This window comes from Balaenoptera physalus (genome assembly GCF_965194825.1).
Source record: "Balaenoptera physalus genome assembly, chromosome: 2".
Classification (NCBI taxonomy): Eukaryota; Metazoa; Chordata; class Mammalia; order Artiodactyla; family Balaenopteridae; genus Balaenoptera; species Balaenoptera physalus.
Window position 1 is genome coordinate 123,293,805 of NC_138883.1, and position 17,481 is coordinate 123,311,285.

General features: G+C 41.9%; 1 protein-coding gene across 2 annotated transcripts in view; it reads left to right on the forward strand.

Moving 5' to 3' along the window:
- Positions 1–17,480, forward strand: part of MKRN3 (makorin ring finger protein 3) — a 380,445-nt gene extending 362,965 nt beyond the window's left edge. For both annotated transcript variants that reach the window (XM_082450787.1, XM_082450786.1), the window contains exon 2: positions 1–17,480. This exon is cut by the window's left edge. The gene's annotated coding sequence lies outside the window, so the exon portion shown is untranslated.
- Position 17,481: the final 1 nt, after the last annotated feature.

The following is a 17,481-nucleotide window of genomic DNA, read 5'->3' on the forward strand; positions in this document are numbered from 1 at the left end:
TGTCATTCCAGACAGTGCCTCTGAATTCACAAAAGGGGAGCCCACAAAAGGGCGTGCCAGTAAAACAATCAAAGGTGTACAGACCCAATGAGACATTTACCTCAAACTGCTTCCTCTCCTGATGGCCTCTGGGCTTATTCTTTCCCCATAACAGGCATGGATGCGTTAACATGGCCCCATGCCACATGGAACAAGTACTTAGCCTTCCTGGTAGATACCAGTGACTCTTCCTCCTCAACCAAGGTGGCAAACGCTCCCAGTACCGACTTAAATAAGGCACTGAAGGTCTACACCCTGTCATTATCAATGTGCTTGATACTGGGGACATTAAGCCACAATCTTCCCTTTCAATAGCCCCTTTTGGCTAAAACCTAAGCCAACCGCTAATGTATGGCACCTGGCCATTGACTATCGAAACTTCAATACTCCAGTTCCCCTGATTAAGACTCCAATTCCTGATAACTGCAGAATTGATTGAGGACATAACACTGGTGCAAGGAGTGACCCTGAGCTAGCTAACATGTTCTGTTCTGTTCCCATCACGGGGAAATTCCAGGCCTACTTTGCTTTCACTTTTGACAGGGTTCGATACACATTTACACAGCTCCTGGTGGGATATTTAAACAGCTCTGCAATTGCACATAACCTCTGCTGTCAGGATTTAAATGCCTTACAATTGGGAAAGTGTCATTTTTGGCATCATATTGATGCTGAGGGTCCCTACGAGGAAGTTGGAAGGGCAAATGTGCACAGCCTCACACACCACCTACACCATTACACCTGGGCAATCGTCCCTCACAAGATCCAAGGCCCAGCCTCATCTCTCAAGATGTGATTTCCCTGGTCACTTTCCTTCTACTGGGGCTTCTACATATGCTGTCACAATCACTGATGTGGGAGTGCTCTTGGTGACCCACACCTGGCATTCCTCTTCAAAAAAATGTAATCTCCTTCCTTACCAAATTTATTCTTGTTCCTTTTGGATCACCAGACATTAACTCTGACCTAGGTACCCACTTTACCTCTTGGGAGGCTCAACAGTGAGCTCTCCAACATAGCAGTTTTGGAAAGTCCATCTAGGCTACTGCCCCCAGGCAGCTGGCCTCACTGAGCATCTTAAGGGCCTCCTTAAAGAGACACTCCTTAAATTACGTCCAGGCATGTGGTCCTTGAAATGGGTTGAATTCTTGTCACGGGCCCTCATATTACTTAACTCTCACCCCTGGGCCTTTATATCCAACATATCAATTATTATCCATTCCCCCCCCCCACCAAATGCCACTTTTGCTCCTCTCTGGCAAGCCTCAAGCTTTTGCCCTCCAAGACGATATCCTTTTCATATTTTCCTCTGACTCCACTTCCCTCTTTCGATAATTTTGCAGTCATCTCGCCATCTGCTTCACTCTGGTGACCTGATCAAGGGCAGATCGTCCAATTGACCCCCTCCTCACTGAATGCCATCCTGTCCCAAAGTCCACCAAGTTGGTGCAAAATTGTTTCTTTGGAAACCCTGACAATGGTGAGGACCCTTCAAAAAGAGCCTCTCCATACTGGCTGCTCTTCCCAAATATAGAAGATACAAAGGGTGGCTAATTTAAACTTAATTCCCTAGTAATTTAAGAGAGTGGAAATCATTGCTACAGGACCAACCAGGGGCACAAGTTTGGGTGTCTGAAAGAGGGAAAGAAACTCTCTGCGTGGTAGGTGCAAGCCATATTTCGCGATGAAAGTTACAAGTCATGGCTGTACTTCACGCCTGAAGAGGTAACCCATGACTTTCTCATGAAGAGCAATTACACTGAGCCGTTAATCAATACACAAATAGTTCAGCCAGAAGCAACCTGACAATTGCTCATGAAATGCCAGTGCTCTGTATGACTATGGCTATTCTTATTGCTTTGTATTGCCTGGGAGACACAGCTACTGGTAGACCCCTCAGAGTTAACCATCACACAGATACAATGCTGGACCAGTCCTGCTCCAGCCTGCAATTGCACCACAGGGTGGAAAAGTGGAGAGTGTTGGAGAGTTCTGTTGGAAGGGCTGAGGCCAGCAGGCCACCAGGTCTCCTGGCAAAGAGATTGAATTCCTTTACAGACAATGGGCCCTCTGGAAGTGATGTCTAAATGATGATCTTCTCCCTATTTCAGTATATCAAATATTGTTACAAGCTAACCGGACCTATGATGATCATACGTAAAATCCATCTGGTTACAGGATGTAATAGCAGGGAATGTTGGACAGCCCCATTGGAAGGGCTCAGGCCAGCATGCCACCAAGTCTGGGCAGTGAAGGGATTGAGTCCTTTGCAGAGATTGGCCTTCTGGAAATGATGTCTAAATGACACTTGCCCTTCCTCCTGATTTCTGTACATCAAATACTGCTTCAAGCTAGCTGGACCTTTAAGTACCCATACATAAAACCTACCTGATTATGGGATAACTGTGGTCCCATGATTTTCCAATTGCCCTCACAGGCCAGTCCCAGGAATGCCTAAATAGCATCCATAAGATCCTCCTTAGCAGGGATATAAATGTGTCCACAATCTTTACGTACTGTGGATGAGTTCGTCAGGGAATAAAAGGGTAGCCACCCATTCCTGTTCTAATTGTGCCCTTGATGTCTCCAGGGAATCTCTTAAGAATGTGTTGCACTAGCAGCAGGCCCAGATATGTTAGCTCAGTCCTCAGGGAAGCCTCCAAGCTATATCAGGCTACACTACTCCCAGCCCATGACCGTGACTCCAAGTGCATAGCCCATGAGAGGGTCACCCACACCCTCACCGGCCACCACTCCAGAGCACCTCATCCAGCCCGAGTTCACCATTGGAGGAGCCTACACCTCCTCTAGCAGAGATGACTCCTCAGGGACACAGCACCATGCCACAGACCTCACTCCCTGCCCAGTTTATAGTGAACTCAGTGAATCTCCACAGTGGGGACTAAGACTTTCTGGGAACGAGGGACTAAATATACTGCCCTGATGGAATTGTGGGATTCAGTGAAATATTATTTTGCTGAATTTGCCCATTGTTTGCCTACTGACCCTACTCTGTACCAAGAGTCCTGTCAGACTATGAGTATTTCCCCTGCTGACCACAGGGTAGCACTGTATTCTATTCCCCCACCGAGTCAGGCCAAATTGTGCATTCTGAACCAGATAGCTCCCAGGCCTGCAAATACTGCCCGTTTGTACCTGATCAACTTGACCTTCTGTGTCTGTGTGCTGTGTGCTTACTTGGGAATTCCCAATCCCTGCTGGCCACAGCAAGCCCCCACCATGGTTACCCCTGATATCTATTAGGATATCTTCCACCACATTTCCCCCATGCTTTCCCCACACTACGTGTCAGGTGCTTCACAAATACCACCCACATTTTTACCCCACTAACTAAGAAGGCTACCCACTCAGTGGGAATCAGAAATTACGTCTGTCACCTAGCCCCCAGTTGCCTGCACTCCACCTTAAGTGCTTGCTCTGTTGATCTTTCCACTTCAGCCAACTCTAACTAACATCTTTGCCATGGCTTCCCTTCCATTAGATGCTCCTCGCCCCCCCCATTTCCTACCCCAACTGCTCCTCACAGAGCCATGTGGGAGCAGCCTTGCAGGCCACTTTGGTGGTTCTATGCCTAGGCACAAGCAGCTCTTGGACCACAGACGTTTAACCACTCCACCAGGACTCACGTAGCCAGGATAACCAATGAATGGTGTGATTTCCCAAGTTTCAGACTGGAAACTTCAATGAACACTTTACACTGGGAATTTCTGCCTTCAGATTGCATTGTGGGCCCACTTTGCAAGCTCTCACCTCGTGCACCATTCTCTCCCCAAGCCCTCTGATCCTCCTCCCCGGGCCACAAAAAACAATGCACCATTGTCTCCTTGGCCTGCCACTGGAGGTTTATTGCTCGTTCACAAACCTCGCTGTATCCTACTCTGGCTGACTACCACCAACCCAAAAGAGCCATTTTCATTCCCTTAGTCCTGGACATTGCAGTCCTACTAGGGTTGATCGGATTGGCACTGATGCAAGGGCCCCCCCCCACCGCAATCAGGTCATTGAGGTCAATAAGCAATTATCAGCCATCTTATCCTAACATGTACAATGACTTGATGAAACCCTGTGCCTTGTGCAAGGGTTTTAGACAATCTCTTGTCCAAATGGTCTTAGAAAATCCCCTGGCCAAGGAAGGAGGGGCTGGTGCCCTCCCCAGGACCACTTACTGCCTATACCTCAACGACTCGGGACAGGTTCAAATTTTATACCAGATGGTTCCAGCTATTAAAATATTCCACAATATTACCCAAATCTTTGAACAGGTTCCCAGGGCCCTAAGATCACTGATATATTTTGATGGCTGCACCCTTCAAGTTTGGGACAATGGCTATGAACTAGATTTCAGACCATCACCTGTGTAATTATTTTGAGATTTGTTACTATAACCCTAATTAGATGTGTACTCTCTTAGTTGTAATGTGCCCTGCCCTCAACTGTTAACATATCTGCTACCTGGGCTGGTAATGTCCTCACCATTGACTCTGATGCCTGGGCATCACAGGGTGGATTGTGGTATATCTGCCTGACAATTAGATTTTTGGATTGTAATATAAGTGCCTGACATTAAGATTTTGATTGTCAAGGCATCCATTTCAAAGACATTCATCTTGAATAAATTTATTGCCAGCTACACAACCAGATAAAGAGCCAGGCCACCCCACTCATGAAGTTCCCCTTTTTGGAAAGCTCTGGTTGACCTACATAACTGACTGCTTGATGACCCTGTTTTTCCCTTCCCATGCTTCAATTCCTGCTCTTATGTTTTACATTCACCAATAGTGAACCCACAAAACCCTAGGCACCCCACCCTTGACCACAATAAATGCAGAGCCCCAGGCTGCACTCTCTATCTGTGGCCTTGCTGGGTGGCCACAGATGTGCTGTGTAACCTCCAGGATCTGTGAGTAATAAATCTTGTTTTTTCCAAGTCCCCTGATAGTTGTTGCTGAGATACACCTTGCAATCATAAGAACCACAGGCACTGGTCCAGCCACATTGGCTCAGGAAGGGGAGATGCCTGTGAGGGCTGCTATAAGCAGGATGGACCCAGGTGAGCACCCCAGTCATTCCTAGATGATAACATCACTATAGAATGAGACCAACACAAAACAGGGTGTAAGGTAATCGAGGTGCAAAACAAGCCCATAAAAATGAAGAATAAGGATAATCCTCATAATGGGTGTCTCCTAGTGAAATGAAGCCTTTGCAAGAGACAGACTGAGGCTTAAATATAAATATAAGTATAATATAGAGACAGAACAAATAAGAGAACTGAAAGAGATCTCATGGCTCAATAAATAACTTTCAGGAAATTTATACAGGATTATTTATAACTAAATAATCAACAAGCTGGTTAGAAGAAAGGGTTCATGGACTTCAGGGGTCCCAGAACACAGTAGAAAATTTAAAAATTTTTATTGAATAAAGAGTTCAATGAATGAGTTGCTTAGTGCTTCACTTTGAAGAGAATCAAGGAGAATAAAGTACTTTTGTGTGGAGTCTAACCCTTGTTTTCCTGAAAATTTTTTTCAGTGATTTAAAAGAATCTTTACAAAGTCTGACCCAGAAATGGCAGGTAATCCTTAACTTTAACAGGTCTGGAAGAATCCAGGAGGCTGCATGATTTGAAAAATCTAGGCTAAAACTATTAAGATCAACATAGTAAGCTAACTATTATCATATTAATTTTATTTATGACAATGCTGCAAATAAGAGATTTTAAGTGAAATTGCTAATGCTATGATGTCACTGAGGAGTGTCAAGACAAGATTCTGTTATATGATCTCTTTACATTTATTTATTTATGTGTGCACACACACACACACACACACACACACACACACAGAGATTTACTTCCCCTTGCCCTCCATCTAATTCCAGATATTTTCTTCTACCATTACTTCCATTTAGAATTCATTTCTAGAACCTCACTCCTTCTACTTATTCATTTTTTCTTATTCTTAAACCATTGTTATCAGAGTTTCCCTTCCTATTACCTTATTTCTGCTAAACCCAATGAATGATTTTCTATCACCATCTAAATCTGTGAGCGGTGCCTGATTCTCTCTCCTCTCTTGGTTCATTTAACATCACATTTTCCTAGTGCCTCTGTCAATCTTTTGAATCATTATTTTTCTGTTGTGGACACTTCTTCCACTGCTTGCATATTCCATATCTGCTTTCTGAACTTCCCATCCCTGACTCTCTACTCATTTTGTATAATCAGTCATCATCTCAATTCCATCCAGGGTTTCAACCACTGTCTCTATGCTGACTCCCATATTTTTATCTCCAATCACTTATGGAACTAAACCCACAATCGAATATATGAATGCCTTCTAGATCACCCCAAATGCTTTCCAGAACAAAGCAATAAACAAACCAACAAACAAATGAATGCATCTGCCTGTGTGACATTATTTTCTAGATATGTGATACAAATATCAGAAACTGAATACCCACGTCAGTAGCTACCTTTCTGTGTTCCTTTTCCCAAATAAGCACACCTGTATTCATCCAGTCACTCAAGCCAGAAAACTTAGAGCTCTATTTAACTCGATAGTTTTCCATATATCTCTTGTCTTTGAGTGCAAGGTAGTTGGCAAGGGATGGCTCCTCTTAATCTCCAAATCTATTGCTTCTCTCCAACTCACTGCCACTATCTTACCTTAGCGAGCTTTTACTCTTTACTGGATTATTGGACTAGCTTCCATCTGGCTCCCCTGTCTCCTTAATTATTCCCACTCAATCCATTCTCTTCACTCTAGTCAGGATGATTTTTCTAACCTTAGAAGAAAGACTCTCTGTTCTTCCCCTCGGTGTATGTCACAAATTTCACTCTGTGGATAGAGGGGCTGAGGGTAGCCTTACAATTTTCCAGTTGGGAAATTAACCAGTTGATACTTCTTACTGTCTAGAAGGGCATAGTTGGGTGCAATCTAGTACCACGTGACAGCCTCGGAGAGGGATCTGTCCTCCCAATTAGGGACGCAGGTGGTTTTTCACCTTCCTTCTTCAAACCAAATAGCTGCTAATTCACAAAGAATGTTCAAACTTTTCTTTCCTGCAGAGTTCTGCCAATACCTTAAGCTGATCTGGAATTTTGAGTCTGGGACAGAGACTTTTGAATCTGGTTGTGCCTTGACTCATCAGTCTCCTGGGCAATGTCTCATGTCCCAGACCTGAAAGGAGGTCTCATGTGAAGAAGGTTCTATCATATCTTAACTCCTGTTTTCTCTGTGTACTTTGCCACAGTCATCTCCCTTGAAACTCTGCCCCATCCAAGGGTCTGCCCTCTCCTCCTCTGCCACTTCCTCTCCTTTTCACATAATGGTATCCTGGCCACCAAGATCCTTTTCACGCCACTTCAGATGCCCACTGCCTCTTAGTCACTTTTGCTTCAGCTCAGTTTATATTGAGTCAGTAGTTGGTGGAGGGGAGAATGGTTAAGTTTTTTTTTTTTTTTTTTTGGTTTGTTTTTTTTTTCCCACTGCCTAATGGTTCCGTAGGGGAAGGGGAAGATGTACTCTCATTCCAGGGGTGTTAGAGAAAAGGGTCTCTTTTCTGAGGCAGAGATGGTTTTCTCCATGAGAATCTGAGTCTACACAAACGCATCAAAGCCAACCCGGCTTAGTGTAATGGTCTTATTATGCAAAAGGTGCATTCACACCTTCTGAGCCCTTGGTTACTTTTAAAGCCTCCCTACAATGTTGACAGTGATTCATGACTTGCCCAAATCAGTTATCTTTAAGCCCCAGGATTTTCAGCCAGATAAAAGGAGCTCTAGGAGGTGGGGGAACCAGGGAGTATGGTAAGACAGATGTCATTTCATCGCTCTCAAAAAGTAAATCTGATTACACCATTCTCCTGATTAAGTGCCTTCAGAGGTCTCCTATTACTATTAAAGGCCAAACCTATTATTATAATGTACAAGATCTTTCATTGTATTCCTTCTTCTTATGTTTCCAGATTCAACATTCTCCATTCCCAGCTCCTTCACATACACACACATACATTTGAAGTTTTAACAACAGTGATCTGCTGTCAGTTCTTTGAATGCAGAATACCTTCTCCAGAATACATCATCTTCTCCCTCCCCTTCTGTCTCTCAAATGCACCATGATCCCTTTCCCAGTCTTTCATTCATGCTTTCTCTCTGTCTGGAACATCTGATCCCTGAGTGTTTTACCATTTACTCAACCTTCAAGTTTCAGTTTTTGTGACACTTCTGCTGATGGCCTTCCCTAATCTCCTTAAATTTGGTAAACATTCCTGACTTGTGATGCATAATCCACTGTACTTTTGCTATCATTGAACTTATAGTCCTCCACTAGTCTGGGAGCTCCAGAAAACATGGTTTGTGTCTGTTTTGTTCAATTTATACCCTAAACTATACATGTCTTAGGTGGTCTCTCTACTCAAAAACCATCCATCCATCTAATAATTGCTACCAATACAAAAAGGTGGTCACAGCACATAAGTCTAGGCTATACAGTTTGTTCCCCCAGAGCTCAGTTGTGATACACGTCTTAGGTTTTTCTTTCCAAGGACAAACAACCATCCTCCAACCCAGGGATTTCTTCTAGATAGTGAAATTGAGTTCGTTGTTAGACACAGTGGTTCCCATATGGTCAACCCTAAAGATTCTAGGCAGACAACATTCAACACAGCCAATTCTTTCTAAACAAGGTACAAGGAGCTCAAATATGTGCCATAGGCATTTGACTCTGAGCTGCAATGTGTACATACACAGAGAACATACAGGCTTCACTGCCTGACTCTCATTCAGTTTAACAACGATGGCTACAGGAAATTTATTCATTTATTCAACTCATATTTACTGAAAATTTACTATAAGTCAGGCACTGTGACAAGAGCTGAGAAATCGATAGTGAGAAAAGGAGACACTACTCTTGCCATTGTAGAGCTTGCAGCCTGGTAAGGAAGACAAGCAATCATCATAGATCACCAACAACTATGGGGTATCCTACAGAGCAAAGGTCCTTTTCTAAATCAGAGGGTAATTTCTATGTGGATCTTTCTGAGCTGATCGTGATTGGGTGTTTAGGCTTTCTCATTGCTCTGCATTCCCCAGTATGTCCAAACAACCTACCCTCTCTCCTAGAATTAAAAGTTTCTAGAATCTTTGGACACAAACAAAGAAGTAGCTAGAAGCATTATCTCAGACTAGATACTCAATGGCTAAAGGGCTGACCTCTCCCTAGAGAGGGTCCCAGGAGAAACGGGAAAGATTCAGCATTGAGTTGGGACCCATGCTGTAAAACAGGGGTCCCCAATCCCCGGATCATGGATTGGTACTGATCTGTGGCCTGTTAGGAACCAGGTCACACAGCAAGAGGTGAGTGGTGGGTGAGCAAGTGAAGCTTCCTCTGTATTTACAGCCACTCCTCATCACTTGCATTACCGCCTGAGCTCCACCTCCTGTCAGATCAGCGGCGGCATTAGATTCTCATAGGAGAGTGAACCCTACTGTGAACTGTGCATGCAAAGGATCTATGTTGTGCACTCCTTATGAGAATCTAATGTCTGATGATCTGAGGTGGAGCTGAGGCAATGATGCTAGCTCTGGGGAGTGGCTGCAAATACAGATTATAATTAGCAGAGAGGTTTGACTGCACAGAGACCATAATAAATTAATTGCTTGCAGACTCATATCAAAACCCTATCAGTGAGTGGCAAGTGAAAACAAGCTCAGGGCTCCCACTGATTCTGCATTATCATGAGTTGTATAATTATTTCATTATATATTACAATGTAATAATAATAGAAATAAAGTGCACAATAAATGTACTGCACTTGAATCATCCAGAAACCATTCCCTCCCTGCCCCATCCTGGTCTGTGGAAAAATTGTCTTCCATGAAGCCAGTCCCTGGTGCCATAAAGGTTGGGGACCGCTGCTATAAAAGGATTCCTGTTCTAAATGAACATTCCTTTTTACTGAACCATCAACTTCAACCCTCACCTCACCACTCAAGATCACATATTACCCATTTCTATCTATCTTCCATCCACGTACTTTTTCTATCCCTTAAGTCCTCTTTGAACTATCAAGAACTGAAAAATTAGACATGCAGTTGCATATGTCTTTTTACATTCTTTTCAGTTTTTGAGTTTCATTCTTTGGAGTCAGAGTTTTGGTTGCTCCTTCAAAGTAAGTGCCTCATGCCTACAAGTGGTCTGGCCTTCCAGGTACAAATGGGAGAGTGGGGTATGAAACACATGTGAAACACTCAGACAAAGAATTCAACATGGAATCAAGCCACAACTCCTTTCTCTGCTCAGCATTTAAATGTAAAGAAATGTAGTAATTATTTCAGACCTTCCATTTTTACCCCTTTTATCCAAAAAGGTAGGAACTAGGATTTCATCCCACAACTATGTCCTTCTAGAATATTACTTCTCACTTGCATCACAGGCATCACCAGTGTCAGTTGGATCCCATAATTCCTACGGGTCCCTGGTAATTGTGCGTCTCCTTTGCTTTTCCAAATGAGGATTTTCATTACGGCCAGCCTTTCCCTTTCTCTGATTGACATTTGATGTTGAAAGAAAATAACATATCCAAGTCCTTGACCATGAAAAACCACATCAGGACTTCAGTATCATTCAGGAATCCTGAACTTTGAACTGCCTTCAATACGTAGATGAATTTTGGGTTGTCTCCCTTAGGAAAGGAATTTGCTCAACATGTAAGGAGACAGTGAAGTGAATATTCGATGAACAAAATGGCCACCTTGGCAGAGAAAATGTTGTATCTTCATCCAATCTTATTTTCCCCGGGGACTCACAACTGGCCTACATTCCAGTCCACAGTCATAGTTAGTTGACACCATGTGGTTGAATTCCAACTGATGGGATGTAGGAAGAAATAAAGCACTCCACTACCATATCTGGTCCATAAAACCCTCTGACAGAATCCTCCACACTCTCATACTTCCTCTGACAGGTGAATGGCATAGTTTCTAATAACCAGGTGCCAAGCAGAATCGTAAGTGAGCAGGTGCCTCAGTCCCTGAATAATTACATGGAGCAGAGCTTCTCAATCTCCACTCTCTTTAACCCGTACTTACATTTGCATAATCAAGAATAATGTGATATCATATAACATGACAAGACATGACATCTCACCTAACATACCATAATGTAACATGACACGATATAATATAACCAAACGTCTGAGATTTGGGGGTTTCTTTGTCGTTGCGGCTTAGTGGTAATTTATCTGAGTAACCCAGAAGTAATCAGAGAGAGGATACATCTCTGAGGACTTTGTATTTGATCTGAAACCACCCCATGGTTTTAGAGAAAAGCAACCATTTAAATACCTGGGAACCAATCATTCCAGGTAGAGGGAACAACACACAAAAGCCAAAGTCTGGGAGGCTGTGTTTAAGAAACTAGTCCATCTGGTTTCTAGTGAAGGAAGAGGAGAGGGGTAGGGGATGAGGTTGACGGGGTAGGTGGAGACCAGATCATGTAGGGCTCTGTGGGTGATTGTGAAGAGTCTACAGTCCACGACAATTGTGGTGGAACATCACTGGAAGACTTTAAGCAGGGAAAAGACATGACCCTATTATGATATATATGTTTCTAAAAGATAATTTGGGCTACTCTGGAAAATGGCTTAAGAGGGGAAGCAGAGACACTACATAGGAGAAATATTCCAGGCAAGAGATATTAGGAACTTAACATAAGGCAATCGTAGTAGAAAGGGGAGAGTGAATATATTTCATGGAGTCATTTAATGAACCGAGTCCAGGGAAATCATATGGATTATACATTTATGTAATAACTATATGTAAAATATATGGAGCGATTAATACATTAACAAAACATATGGCTACTGAATTCTGATAAATGTTCAGGAAGCTTACAGATAGTCTGTAGCAAGCCCTCGTTTTAGAATTTTTAGACTTCTTAGTAGAGCTTTAGTAAAGCTAAAGTTCTCCGGAGAAACAGCAAATACAAAAAGCTGCTGGTTTACCCAGTGGCCACCAGATGGCCCTAGTGGGATCTATTTCGCAGACCATGGATCACAGACAGAAGGAAGTCTGTACTTGGACAGACCCAGATCTCACAGAACACTCTGCAGTATGAAACACGTTTGCTGTTGTTTACTGAGAATGGAAAATAATCCTCAAAAACATTCTAAAAATAAACTTGTTCGCAGCCTAAGATGCTGTGTTATAGGATGCTACAAAACTGGAATTAAATTAGATCTTCCTGAGGTAGGAAAGTATTCACTTTAGGATGAAGAATAGTCATGTGCATGTGTTAAAAACATGTAACCTCACTCTGGCTAGTCAGCTAGAAAGTTGTCTAGACCTCATTGCCCTCTTCTAGGATAGCTCCTGGACACTCCTATTTGGAAACTCTATAGATAGTAAAGGGTGCAATGAAGAAAAAAAGTGTAAAACTAAGGCTTGCTGCTGACTATCTACAAGTGTGTTGAAAATTTTTTGTGAGATGTTCTTTTGCCAACTTATTCATTGGGCTATTCATTTTTCTTTATTGTCTTTTGAGAGTTCTTTGTATGTTATGGATACAATTTCTTTATTAGATATGCGATGTACAAATATATTCTCCAAGGCTGGGACTTGTCTTTTCTTTCCTTCAACAGTGACTTTGGCAGAGAAAAATATTTTATCTTTAATAAAGTCCAATTCATCAATTTTTAATCTCGTGGATTATACTTTTTTGTTGTATCTAAGAACCCATCAACAAATCCAAAGGTATGAAAGCTTTCTTCTCTGTTTTATTCTAAAAGTTATATTGTTTTACATTTTATATTTAGTTGTATGATACTTTTTGAGTTACTTTTCATGCAAGATGCAGGATCAGCATCAAAATTTACTTTTTACATATGGACTTACAATATTTCCACCATCATTTTTTGAAAAGAATATTCTTTCTCCATTGACTTGCCTTTGCATCTTTGTCAAAAAGTAGTTGACTATATTTGTGACAGTCTATTCTGTGTTTTCCCTTTTATTTCATTGATCTGTGTGTCTATACTGTCACCACTGCCATGCTGTCCTGATCTTAGAGGCAAAGCATTGAGTCTCTAACCATTAAGTATGATGTTAGCAGCACATTTTTCATATAAAAATTTTATTAAGTTAAGGAAGATCACTTCTATTTCTAGTTTTTCAAGAGTATTTGTCATGAATGGGTGCTGAATTTCAGGGCCCTTTGTACTGATCTTCAGAGAGATTATTCAATTTGCAACTCTTGCACTAATCCACTGCTCTTGTTGGAGGTTTGCTAGTGAGGAGGTGGAGCATGGGGCAGGGGGAGTTCTTTAAGCTTCTGATTAAGTCTCAGTCTTTCGGGGGTACAGTGTGCTTCTGTCGTGGGGGTCTTTACAGATGTCTCTGTCCCTCCCTAGAGTTTTTCCCATCTCCTACCATCTTTCTTGACTTTGATAACCCCAGCCTATTTCCCTGGAGCTCTCTCACCTGTTGGCTTCAGTTTTCTTATTCCTTAGATGACACAAGAAGACTAGAGTGAGGCTGGAGTGGCTAGACGTCCTTCCGCCAGATGGGATGAGGTTTCAGCACTGCTCTCTGTGAAGGCTTTCCTCCAGCCTCTGGCTTCCAGAGCTTCTGCCCCAGAACTTCACATCTTGCAACTCACTGGAGTTTCCTTCTCTCTACATTTCGGGGTGCTTGTATTGCTTTGCAGCCTCAGTTCTCTGATGTGTCCAGAAAACTCATTGATTGTCTGTTTGTCGAGATTTTTCTTCATTTAAGTACAGAAAGAGCTTTACATGTCAGAGCTGAAACAAAAAGTTGATTTTTTTATTACCTTGATGGGGATGCATTAAAAACAATCGAAACTTGTATGAATTGGTAGGAAGCCTTTCGTGTACTTTCACAAGACCTTGATTTCAGACAGTGCATTTCATCTCATTGTCTCCTGAAACAATCAGGAATTAGTGACTTTATTATGTGATTCTCTCCCTCAGTGCAACCTGCTTCGCTTTCATTCCTGCAGACTCTGGGTTCCCTTTAAAATGTATTTCTTTCCCCCACTCTCCAGAGGTCAGGAATCATAAACAAAGTGTAGACTTTAACATGGCTGTGGGACCCCAGAGGTGTTAACCCAGGGTTCAGAATGACCAGTGATGATGGACTGGAACTCTGACTAGCTTTATCTTTCTAGGCATCAGCACACAGCATGCCCCTAGGAAGGCCATCTAAGTCTCTGGTGGCTCCTGGTTGCCAAGAGCATAGGAATTCATTTCGATCAGTACCAAGCTCCCTACATGCTTCCCTGGACAAGGAAGTGACTAACACTGTCTGCCTCTCCATGAATACCATATAAACTCTTCAGGGAATTCTACAACACAGACCTGGATTCATTTTGGTACCTAAGCCACATAGATGAAACTCAGACAGCCTTAAAAGGAGATGGCTCATCTAATTTTCTAGAATTATTTGAACACAGCTAGCACTTTCCTCAAACTGAGGTAGCTTTCTCTGAAACTACTATTAATTTTTGAATAATGCCTCCTCTCAAAGACTTCAAGAAAACCTTCCCTTAGGTATATCTATTTTTGGGGGGGTCATTTTTTAGGTGTTTTATTATTTTTTTAAAAATTTCTCAGGCATACCCGTTGATGTCTCTCTCTCACTCTCTCTCTCTCTTTTTTTTTTTTTTTTTTGGCCGTGCAGCATGTGGGATCTTAGTTCCCCCACCAGGGATCAAACCCGGGCCTAAGCAGTGAGAGTGCAGAGTCCTAACCACTGGGCCACCAGGGAATTCCTTTAGGTATATCCTTTTTACAATGCCCCCAAACGACTAGGAAGTATGCATCAAATTAGAGACAAGTGAGGTTACACCCATCTTTTTGAAGTCATGGAAGAAGTGACAAATGTGATCCTAAGGCCAGCTGGCCCCAGTAGCCCTGGCCAGCTGCATAAACCTGATTCATTTGTCCTCAGCCCACTCATTTCCACAGATGGACTTCTTAAGGGATCCTGTGTGCAATCCGTAAACAAGCATATTGTGTACCAACCCCTAATCAACTAATGGAACAGCAAGGCAAATCAATGTTCCCAAGTTACCCTGCTCATTTATGGGTGTCCATCTCCAAAAAAAAAGGGCAAGCACTCACACCAACCTTGACCACTCAGTCTGCTCCAGACACACTTAAATTTGTTCTGTACCCAGTCCATGAATGCCTCTTCCTTATGACCTTGGCACTAGGCAATTCCTCTGCTTAGAATGTTATTGTCCCAGACTTTTGTGTGGTCTGGCTACATTCTGCCTTTAAAATATCAACCTAAAAATGAATTTCTCAGAGTCCTTTTCTGATCACACTATCTACAGAGCCCCTTTATCTCCCTATAATTCATCTTGTTTTAGTTTCAACACAGTATTGTCACTACTGACATTTCCCCATTTGTTTGTGACTCACCTTTCTTCGCTATAATGTAAGCACCATGATAATGGGGACTTTTATCTGTGTCTTCACTCTTTTGTTGCTTTGTCCAGAACTATGTGCACCCTAATAGTAGATGTTCCCCTTATCTAAGGGTAAGTGGTCAACCCATGAAGCAGAAACAAAAGAATCTTGACTGGCATCTCATCTGAATATAAGCTTTCTTTAACCACTATTGCCTTTGGCTATCTCTGTAAACTTACTGGTTAATATAGAAATAAATTAACTGAAATGTTGATATTCCTCTGCTGAACACTTCTGCCTAAACCTGCAGCTGGGTAACAGGATGATGGCATGAAGTTGCAAATGTATGCTATCAGCCTACTCATTGCAGAGAAACCTCAAAAATGTATTGTAACAAGTGTAATGATAGTACCTAAGTCCCAGACTATAGAACTCACTGCCTTTACCACCACTATATTTGAGTATATTTTCAATTCTTATTTTTTTTAACATCTTTAATGGAGAATAATTACGTTACAATGGTGTGTTAGTTTCTGCTTTATAACAAAGTGAATCAACTATATATATATACATATATCCCCATATCTCCTCCCTCTTGCGTCTCCCTCTCACCCTCCCTATCCCACCCTCTAGGTGGTCACAAAGCACAGAGCTGATCTCCCTGTGCTATGTGGCCACTTCCCACTAGCTATCTATTTTACATTTGGTGGTGTATATATGTCCAAACCACTCTCTAACTTTGTCCCAGCTTACCCTTCCCCCTCCCCATGTCCTCAAGTCCATTCTCTATGTCTGCGTCTTTATTCCTGTCCTGCCCTTAGGTTCTTCAGAACCATTTTTTTTTTTTTTTAGATTCCATATATATGTGTTAACATACAGTATTTGTTTTTCTCTTTCTGACTTCCTTCATTCTGTATGACAGACTCTAGGTCCATCCACCTCACTACAAATAACTCAATTTTGTTTCTTTTTATGGCTGAGTAATATTCCATTGTATATATGGGCCACATCATTTTTATCCATTCATCTTTTGATGGACACTTAGGCTTCTTCCATGTCCTGGCTATTGTAAATAGAGCTGCAATGAACATTGTGGTACATGACTCTTTTTGAATTATGGTTTTCTCAGGGTATATGCCCAGTAGTGGGATTGCTGGGTCATAGGGTAGTTCTAATTTTAGTTTTTTAAGGAATCTTCATACTGTTCTCCATAGTGGCTGTATCAATTTACATTCCCACCAACAGCAAGAGGGTTCCCTTTTCTCCACACCCTCCCCAGCATTTATTGTTTGTAGATTTTTTGATGGTGGCCATTCTGACTGGTGTGAGGTGATACCTCATTGTGGTTTTGATTTGCATTTCTCTAATGATTAGTGATGTTGAGCATCCTTTCATGTATTTGTTGGCAATCTGTATATCTTAGGAGAAATGTCTGTTTAGGTCTTCTGCACATTTTTGGCTTGGGTTGTTTGTTTATTTGATATTGAGCTGCATGAGCTGCTTGTAAATTTTGGAGATTAATCCTTTATCAGTTGCTTCATTTGCAAATATTTTCTCCCATTTTGAGGGTTGTCTTTTCGTCTTGTTTATGGTTTCCTTTGTTGTGCAAAAGCTTTTATGTTTCATTAGGTCCAATTTGTTTATTTTTGTTTTTATTTCCATTTCTCTAGGAGGTGGGTCAAAAAGGATCTTGCTGTGATTTATGTCATAGAGTGTTCTGCCTATGTTTTCCTCTAAGAGTTTTATAGTGTCTGGCCTTACATTTAGGTCTTTAATCTATTTTGAGTTTATTTTTGTGTATGGTGTTAGAGAGTGTTCTAATTTCATTCTTTTACATGTAGCTGTCCAGTTTTCCCAGCAAGACTTATTGAAGAGGCTGTCTTTCCTCCACTGTATATTCTTACCTCCTTTATCAAAAGTAAGGTGACCATATGTGCTTGGGTTTATCTCTGGGCTTTCTATTCTGTTCCATTGATCTGTATTTCTTTT